The sequence below is a fragment of the Somniosus microcephalus genome, chromosome 20, assembly GCF_052327205.1.
Source record: "Somniosus microcephalus isolate GS21.2 chromosome 20, FLI_Smic_1.0, whole genome shotgun sequence".
In the NCBI taxonomy this organism is placed as follows: Eukaryota; Metazoa; Chordata; class Chondrichthyes; order Squaliformes; family Somniosidae; genus Somniosus; species Somniosus microcephalus.
Window position 1 is genome coordinate 6,412,632 of NC_141006.1, and position 9,447 is coordinate 6,422,078.

Here is a 9,447-nt window from a genome sequence, read left to right on the forward strand (position 1 = left end):
TGTCGGGGTATTCCCCACATTACACACAGGGCAGAGTGTCGGGGTATTCCCCACATTACACACAGGGCAGAGTGTCGGGGTATTCCCCACATTACACACAGGGCAGAGTGTCGGGGTATTCCCCGCATTGTAGACACAGGGCAGAGTGTCGGGATTTTCCTCACATTACACACACAGGGCAGAGTGGCGGGATTTTCCCCACATTGTACACACAGGACAGAGTGTCGGGGTATTCCCCACATTGTACACACAGAGCAGAGTGTTGGGGTGTTCCCCACATTACACACAGGGCAGAGTGTCGGTATATTCCCCACATTACACACACAGGTCAGAGTGTCGGGGTATTCCCCACATTACACACAGGGCAGAGTGTCGGGGTAATCCCCACATTACACACAGGGCAGAGTGTCGGGTTATTCCCCACATTACACACACATGGCAGAGTATTGGGGTATTCTCCACATTACACACAGGGCAGAGTGTCGGGGTATTCCCCACATTACACACAGGGCAGAGTGTCGTGGTATTCCCCACATTACACACAGGGCAGAGTGTCGGGGTTTTCCCCACATTACACACACAGGGAAGAGTGTCGGGTTATTCCCCACATTACACACACACGGCAGAGTGTCGGGGTATTACTCACATTACACACACAGGGCAGAATGTCGGGGTACTCCCCACATAACACACAGGGCAGAGTGTCGGGGTATTCCCCACATTACACACAGGGCAAAGTGTCGGGGTATTTCCCACATTACACACACAGGGCAAATTGTCGGAGTATTACCAGCATTGTAGACACAGGGCAGAGTGTCGGGATTTTCCCCACATTGTACACACAGGACAGAGTGTCGGGGTATTCCCCGCATTGTAGACACAGGGCAGAGTGTCGGGATTTTCCCCACATTACACACACAGGGCAGAGTGTCGGCATTTTCCCCACATTGTACACACAGGGCAGAGTGTTGGTATATTCCCCACATTACACACACAGGGCAGAGTGTCGGGATATTCCCCATATTACACACACAGGGTAGAGTGTCGGGGTATTCCCCACATTGCACACACAGGGCAGAGTGTCAGGGTTTTCCCCACATTACACACACAGGGCAGAGTGTCGGGGAATTCCCCACATTGTACACACAGGGCAGAGTGTCGGGGTATTCCCCACATTACCCACACAGGGCAGAGTGTCACTGTAATCCCCACATTACACACACAGGGCAGAGTGTCGGGGTATTCCCCACATTACACACAGGGCAGAGTGTCGGGGTATTCCCCACATTACACACAATGCAGAGTGTCGGGGTATTCCCCACATTACACACACAGGGCAGAGTGTCGGGTTATTCCCCACATTACACACAGGGCAGAGTGTCGGGGTTCTCCGCACATTACACACACAGGGCAGAGTGTCGGAGTATTCCCCACATTGTGCACAGGGCAGAGTGTCGGGTATTCCCCACATTACAGACACAGGGCAGAGTGTCGGGGTATTTCCCAATTTACACACAGGGCAGAGGGTCGGGGTATTCCCCACATTACACACAGAGCAGAGTGTCGGGGGATTCCCCACATTACACTCACAGGGCAGCGTGTCGGGATATTCCCCACTTTATACACACAGGGAAGAGTGTCCGGGTATGCCCCACATTACACACAGGGTAGAGTGTCGGGGTATTCCCCATGTTACACACAGGGCAGAGTGTCAGGGTATACCCCACATTACGCACACAGGGCAGAGTGTCCGGGTATTCCCCACATTACACACACAGGGCAGAGTGTCGGGATCACAGAATCACAGAAACCCCACAGTGCAGATAGAGGCCATTTCGGCCCATCGAGCCTGCACCGACACATATCCCACCCGATCCCCATAACCCCTACACCAACACATATCCCACCCTATCCCCATAACCCCACGTATTTAATCCCCCTAACACTAAGGGTCAATTTATCATAGCCAATCAACCTAACCCGCACATCTTTGGACTGTGGGAGGAAACCGGAGCACCCGGAGGAAACCCACGCAAACACGGGGAGAATGTGCAAACTCCACACAGACAGTCACCCGAGGCCGGATTCGAACCCGGGTCCCTGGCGCTGTGAGGCAACAGTGCTAACCACTATGCCACCGTGATATTCCCCACTTTGCACACACAGGGAAGATGGTCGGGGTATTCCCCAGATTACACACACAGGGCAGAGTGTCGGGGTAATCCCCACATTACACACAGGGCAGAGTGTCGGGGTATTCCCCACATTACACACAGGGCGGAGTGTCGGGGTATTCCCCACATTACACACAGGGCAGAGTGTCGGTGTATTCCCCACATTACACACAGGGCAGAGTGTCGGGATATTCCCCACATTACACACACAGGGCAGAGTGTCGGGGTATTCCCCACATTACACACACAGGGCAGAGTGTCGGGGTATTCCCCCAATTACACACAGGGCAGAGTGTCGGGGTATTCCCCACATTACACACAGGGCAGAGTGTCGGGGTTTTCCCCACATTACACACACAGGGAAGAGTGTCGGGGTATTTCCCACATTACACACAGGGCAGAGTGTCGGGGTATTCCCCACATTACACACAGGGCATAGTGTCGGGGAATTCCCCACATAACACTCAGGGCAGAGTGTCGTGGTATTCCCCACTTTACACACACAGGGCAGAGTGTTGGGGTATTCCCCACATTACACACACAGGGCAGAGTGTCGGGGTAATCCCCACATTACACACACGGCAGAGTGTCGGGGTATTCCCCACATTACACACAGGGTGGAGTGTCGGGGTATTCCGCACATTACACACAGGGCAGAGTGTCGGGGTTTTCCCCACATTACACACACAGGGAAGAGTGTTGGGGTATTCCCCACATTACACACACAGGGCAGAGTGTCGGGGTATTCCCCAAATTACACACACAGGGCAGAGTGTCGGGGTATTCCCCACATTACACACAGGGCAGAGTGTCGGGGCATTTCCCACATTACACACAGGGCAGAGTGTCAGGGTATTCCCCACATTACACACACAGGGCAGAGTGTCGGGGTATTCCCCACATTACACACAGAGCAGAGTGTCGGGGTATTCCCCACATTACACTCACAGGGCAGCGTGTCGGGATATTCCCCACTTTATACACACAGGGAAGAGTGTCCGGGTATGCCCCACATTACACACAGGGTAGAGTGTCGGGGTATTCCCCATGTTACACACAGGGCAGAGTGTCAGGGTATACCCCACATTACGCACACAGGGCAGAGTGTCCGGGTATTCCCCACATTACACACACAGGGCAGAGTGTCGGGGCATTCCCCACATTACACGCAGGGCAGAGTGTCGGGGTATTCCCCACATTACACACAGGGCAGAGTGTCGGGGTATTCCCCACATTACACACAGGGCAGAGTTTCGGGGTTTTCCCCACATTACTTACAGGGCAGAGTGTCGGGGTATTCCCCACATTACATACAGGGCAGAGTGTCGGTGTATTCCCCACATTACATACAGGCAAGAGTGTAAGGGTACTCCTGTTATAAATCTCATCATAATAAAGAAACGACTCATGAAATGATGCTGGATGGCCTGCTGGTGGCGCTGTCCAAGGAGTATAAATACTCGGGCGTGGGGCTAGCTTTCAGGGACATTTTTTAAGACAGGAACTAGTGAAGTACAGGTAGACTATCCTTTATCCGAACTTCCGAATACCGAAAACCTCTAAAAACCGAAAGTTTTTTTGTTCAGCGTAAGTCGTGCGCATGGCATGACCAGAGTGGCGCACAACATACGCTGAGCAGGGCAGAGGGTCACAGAGTTCCCTCCTGGGTAGGAGATTGCAGGCCGAGCCGGGCAGTGTGAAGGAGGTACCGGGAGAGTGAACCCAACAATACAGCGGCCCGTCCGATAGCTGCAGCGGGCCGTCCAATATTCTTTTCTCCCGACCCGAGCCGACCCCTGACCCGTCCGATATTCTTTTCTCCCGAGCCGAACCGTGGCCCGTCCAATATTCTTTTCCCAACCCCGACCCCCCCCCGGACCCCGACCCCGCCCCCCCCGACCCCGACCGAACCCCCCCCGGACACCACCCCCCGACCCCGACACCCCCCCCCCGCCCGAACCCCCCTCGGACACCACCCCCCGACCCCGACACCCCCCCCCCGCCCGAACCGCGGCCTGTCCGATATTCTTTTCTCCCCCCCCACCCGACCCCGACCTGATTTGCGGGCCAGCTTTGTAGGAGTCAGCCGATATCTGGCTTTCCAGAGAAACAGGAAGGGGAATGAGACACGGAACAGTCGCAAGAGGTAGCCTGAACTTTTACAATTTATATTAAATACAAATTTCCCAGTCTTATAATAATACCTTCTGAAATCCAAAAAATTCCGAAAACTGAAACTCAGCTGGTCCCAAGGCTTTCGGATAAGGTATAGTGTACCTGTACAACTAGACCTCCATGTTCTGAAACAAGTTGATTAAAGCCTTGCTTTATACTTGAACCAAGTGCGTACTGAGTTTTATTACATCAATTTAACCAGCTTGATATCATCTCCACGCTTTGGGTGATTTCGGGAACAGCCAGCTACGACTCAAACTGTAGAAGGGAACTCAGACAAGTAATCGATCCATCATGGAGAAACTACTCAGACCCACCCATCTCGACCTGGACCCGAATTCACTTACAGCTGCTAAGGTATGGAAACACTGGTGTCGCACCTTTAGCAACTTCCTTGAGGAGTGTGTTGAGAATGTTACTTATAAGTTATGCATGCTTGCTTATTATGTATCCCCTCATGTGTTTGATTATATCGAAGACTGTGTAGACTATGACGTTGCTATCCAAATACTACAGCAGCTATATGTCAAGTCCCCAAACGTAATTTTTGCTCGGCATCTACTGGCCCCAACTCAATAACAACCCGGGGAATCACTTGACGAATTCCTTCAGAAACTTCGCAGGCTCAGCAAGGATTGTAACCTTAAAGCTGTCACAGCTGAGCAGTACCAGGAGGAGTTAATTTGTGATTCCTTTATTAATGGAATTACATCTCCCTTCATACGCCAGTGTCTGTTGGAGAGTAAAACCCTCAAGTTACAGGCTGCCAATGACCAAGCATGTTCTCTGGACTTAGCAAAGAGTAATGCAGATACCTATCTTTCACCACGTGCACGGGCTGCTGCTATCACTTTTAGTGACTCCTTCGATAGACCTCGGGCGGAAGCCCTCATGGATGACGACTCCAACCTGGCTGATGACAACCCTACCCTAGAAACCTACACTGATGACGACCCCGCCCTAGCAGCATCTTGGCAATCTGGAAGGAAGTGTTTCTTCTGTAGAGGTGCGTTCCATTATAGGAAATTCTGTCCAGTTCGTAATGCAACCTGCAATCATTGCAGCAAGAAAGGTCACTTTTCTAAGGTATGCCAGTCAAGAGCCGCTGTTAGTAAGAAAAGCCACTTTTATAATACTGCTCCTCCCCCAAAAGCCACGACTAAGGTTATAGCTGTCAAGGGTAAAACTGCCCCTCCTCCCATTACAGCTGTTTTTCCCCAAAGTCTGTCTCATGCAGCCATGAAGGTTTCGGTAAATGGACACATTTTGTGCGCACTTAGCGACTCATGCAGCTCTAACAGCTTCATTAGTGAGCGGGCTGTCAGTCAGTTAAAACTGCATATTTACCCCTCAGACAGGGAAATTGCAATGGCTCTGATGACACTGACCACCAATTCATCCGGCTTTCATCTTGTCGACCTTATTCTCAATGGCCGCACTTATTTCTCTACCCGGCTCGGGGTGCTCAAAAACCTATGCAGTGATGTGCTCCTGGGACAGGATTTCCAGAAACAACACAAAAGACTCACTTTCGAGTTTGGAAGGTCAAAGCCAGACCTTACTATTTCCAAAGTACCATTTTGTGCGATTTCGGCGGCTTCGCTCGATGAGCCCTCCTTGTTTGCCAATCTTTCCCCCCGATGTAAGCCCATAGTCACTAAATCACGGTGTTTCAGCCAAGATGATCTATCCTTTATCGAGACAGAAATCTCTCGCCTTCTAGCTGACGGTATCATTAAGCCATGTTCATCTTCCTGGCGGGCTCAAGTCGTCGTTGTTAAAAATCCTCTGAAGCAACACAAGAAACATCTTTGCATCGATTACTCGCAAACTATTAACCAGTATACCGACCTGGATGCCAACCCACTACCACGCATCGATGACATGGTCAATAACCTTGCCAACTACAAGGTATTTTCAACTTTTGATTTAAAGAGCGCATATCATCAAGTGCCGTTAAAGGACTCTGACAAGAAGTATACGGCCTTTGAGGCCAATGGTCGGCTTTACCAGTTTTGTCGCCTTCCATTTGGGGTCACCAATGGGGTGGCCGTCTTTCAACGGGCAATGGATACAACAGGAGAACTTAACGGACACTTTTCCATATCTGGATAATATCACCATTGCTGGTCATGACCAGAAGGAGCATGATGCCAATCTCCAGAAAATTTTTGACGTTCTCCGTCGTCGCAACTTAACCATAAATGAGTCCAAATCTGTGAAATCAGTACCATCAGTCAACATCCTTGGCTATTGGGTGGGCAACGGTGTCATCAAACCGGATCCAGAGCGACTTCATCCGCTTCAGGAGCTCCCTCCCCCTACGAATCTCGGCTCCCTTCGTCGGGCACTCGGCATGTTCGCCTATTATGCGAAGTGGATACCCCACTTTTCCGACAAGATCCAGCCCCTGCTTCATGCAAAGTCATTTCCGTTGGAGGCAACGGCTATTTCAGCTTTCAACCTCCTCAAGCAACAACTGGAAAAAACCACGCTTCGTTCCATTGATGAAAATATTCCTTTCGAGGTCGAGTGCGATGCATCGGATGTGGCGATCTCTGCTACCTTGAATCAAGGCGGTCGACCCGTTGCATTTCTGTCCAGAACTTTGCAGGGTAGCGAGCTCCATTATCCTCCTGTCGAGAAGTAGGCTACGGCCATCATCGAGGCGGTACGTAAATGGAGTCATTTTCTCGCTCGTCGCCATTTCACACTTATAACCAATCAGCGCTCCCAGCCTTTATGCTGGATAACCGGAAATGCACTAAGATCAAGAATAGCAAAATACAGCCCTGGAGGATGGAATTGGCTGCCTTTGGATACACCATACATTATCGACCCGGCAAAGAGAATGTGGCCCCGGATACCCTCACGCGTGCATTCTGCTCTTCTATGTCAACTTCGACTCTGGCGGATCTTCATACTGACTTATGCCATCCTGGCATTACCCGTATGTTGCACTTTGTGCGATCTAAAAATCTCCCATTTTCTATGGAAGATGTGAAAAGAACATGCTCCTCCTGTAGAATTTGTGTGGAATTAAAACCGCAATTCTTCCGTCCATCGGATGGCTCGCTCATACACGCTATACAGCCTATGCAGCGACTCAGCATTGAATTTAAAGGACCATTGCCTTCCTCAACGCGAAACACCTACTTACTTACTATGGTGGACGAATATTCACGCTTTCCCTTTGCTTTCCCCTGTCCCAATATGCTTACTTCCACAGTGATCAAATGCCTTGATCAAGTCTTTTCCCTTTGCGGTACGGCCAATTTCATCCACTCTGATCGGGGTCCCTCCTTCATGCCAAGCGAACTCAAAAGTTATCTCTCCCAACAGGGAATTGCCACAAGTAAAACGACACCATACCATCCCATCGGTAGCGGACAGTTTGAAAGATACAACGCTATCATTTGGAACGCTGTTCATCTTGCGCTGAGGTCACGCAACCTACCAGACCAGCAGTGGGAAACTATGTTCCCTGACATGTTGCATTTCATCAGGTCTCTTCTTTCTACTTCCACCAATGTCACACCTCATGAGCGATTCTTCAGCTTCCAGCGTTGCTCCACCCATGAGACGTCCCTAATATCATGGTTTGCAGCTCCCGGCTCCGTGCTGCTCCGAAGATTCGTCCGATCTTCTAAAAACGATCCCCTCGTCGACGAGGTAGAACTCACAGACGTCAATCCCATGTATGCGCACGTGCGTTACCCTGATGGCCAGGAGTCCTCCGTTTTGCTCCAGGACCTGGCTCCCTGTCCAGCCGGTTCCACGGACCTAACTGATAGAGGGACCCACAGTGATGATGCCAACACTCTGCGCTCCCCCAAAGATGACGCCCTACCTGGGACATCGAGAGATCTGCCGGCTGCCCCACTGGATCCACTCGGGGAGCCGAGCGCTCTCCGTGGGATGGCCACCCGAGGCCAGGGCGCTGGTCAAGCCCCAGCTATCAAACAGGATGAAGCCAGCTCTGCGCCTGTGGGGACCCGCACCCAGAGTCACGATCACCCCAGCCTCCCTCGGGTCGATCAGGGCAACAGGGGCCCTGTCGATCCACCGGTACGGATCAAGCGGCCCAGGGACCAAGACACGGTCCGGGGCGACGTGCCTTCTAGCCATAAATAAAGATCTAAAAGACTGCAGCTATTCGTGCTCCGCCTAATCCGTTAAGAGGAAGTCGCCGGACTTCCAAATCGTTTAGGCAGGAAGAATGTTATGAATCTCATCATCATAAAGAAACTACTCATGAAATAACGCTGGACGGCCAGCTGGTGGCGCCATCCCAGGAGTATAAATACTCGGGCATGGCCCCAGCTTGCCCAGGGACATTTTGTAAGACAGGAACTAGTGAAGTACAACTAGACCTTCATGTTCTCAAACAAGATGATTAAAGCCTTGCTTTATACTCAAACCAAGTGCATAGTGAGTTTTATTACATCACTCCCCACATTGTACACACAGGGCAGAGTGTCGGGGAATTCCCCACATTACACACAGGGCAGAGTGTCGGGGAATTCCCCACATTACACACACAGGGCAGAGTGTCGGGGTATTCCCCACATTGTACACACAGGGCAGAGTGTCGGGGAATTCCCCACATTACACACAGTGCAGAGTGTCGGGGTATTCCCCACATTACACACACAGGGCAGAGTGTCGGGGAATTCCCCACATTACACACACAGGGCAGAGTGTCGGGTTATTCCCCACGTTACACACACAGGGCAGAGTGTCGGGGTATTCCCCACATTACACACACAGGGCAGAGTGTTGGGGTATTCCACACAGTGAACAGACAGGGCAGAGTGTCGGGATATTCCCCACAGTGGACACACACGGCAGAGTGTCGGGGTATTCCCCACATTACACACACAGGGCAGAGTGTCGGGGTATTCCCCACATTACACACACAGGGCAGAGTGTCGGGGTATTCCCCACATTACACACAGGGCAGAGTGTCGGGGTATTCCCCACATTACACACACAGGGCAGAGTGTCGGGGTATTCCCCACATTACACACAGGGCAGAGTGTCGGGGAATTCCCCACATTGTACATAAAGGGCAGAGTGTCGGTGTATTCCCCACATT

At 51.4% G+C, this 9,447-nt stretch overlaps 1 protein-coding gene across 1 annotated transcript in view; it reads left to right on the forward strand.

The window, feature by feature from the left end:
* The window catches only part of LOC147103039 (potassium voltage-gated channel subfamily KQT member 4-like), a 290,327-nt gene extending 281,571 nt beyond the window's left edge, over positions 1 to 8,756 (forward strand). The window contains exon 3 of the mRNA XM_085962309.1: positions 4,552 to 8,756. The gene's annotated coding sequence lies outside the window, so the exon portion shown is untranslated. The remainder of the gene's footprint in view (positions 1 to 4,551) is intronic.
* The last annotated feature ends 691 nt before the right edge of the window (positions 8,757 to 9,447 follow it).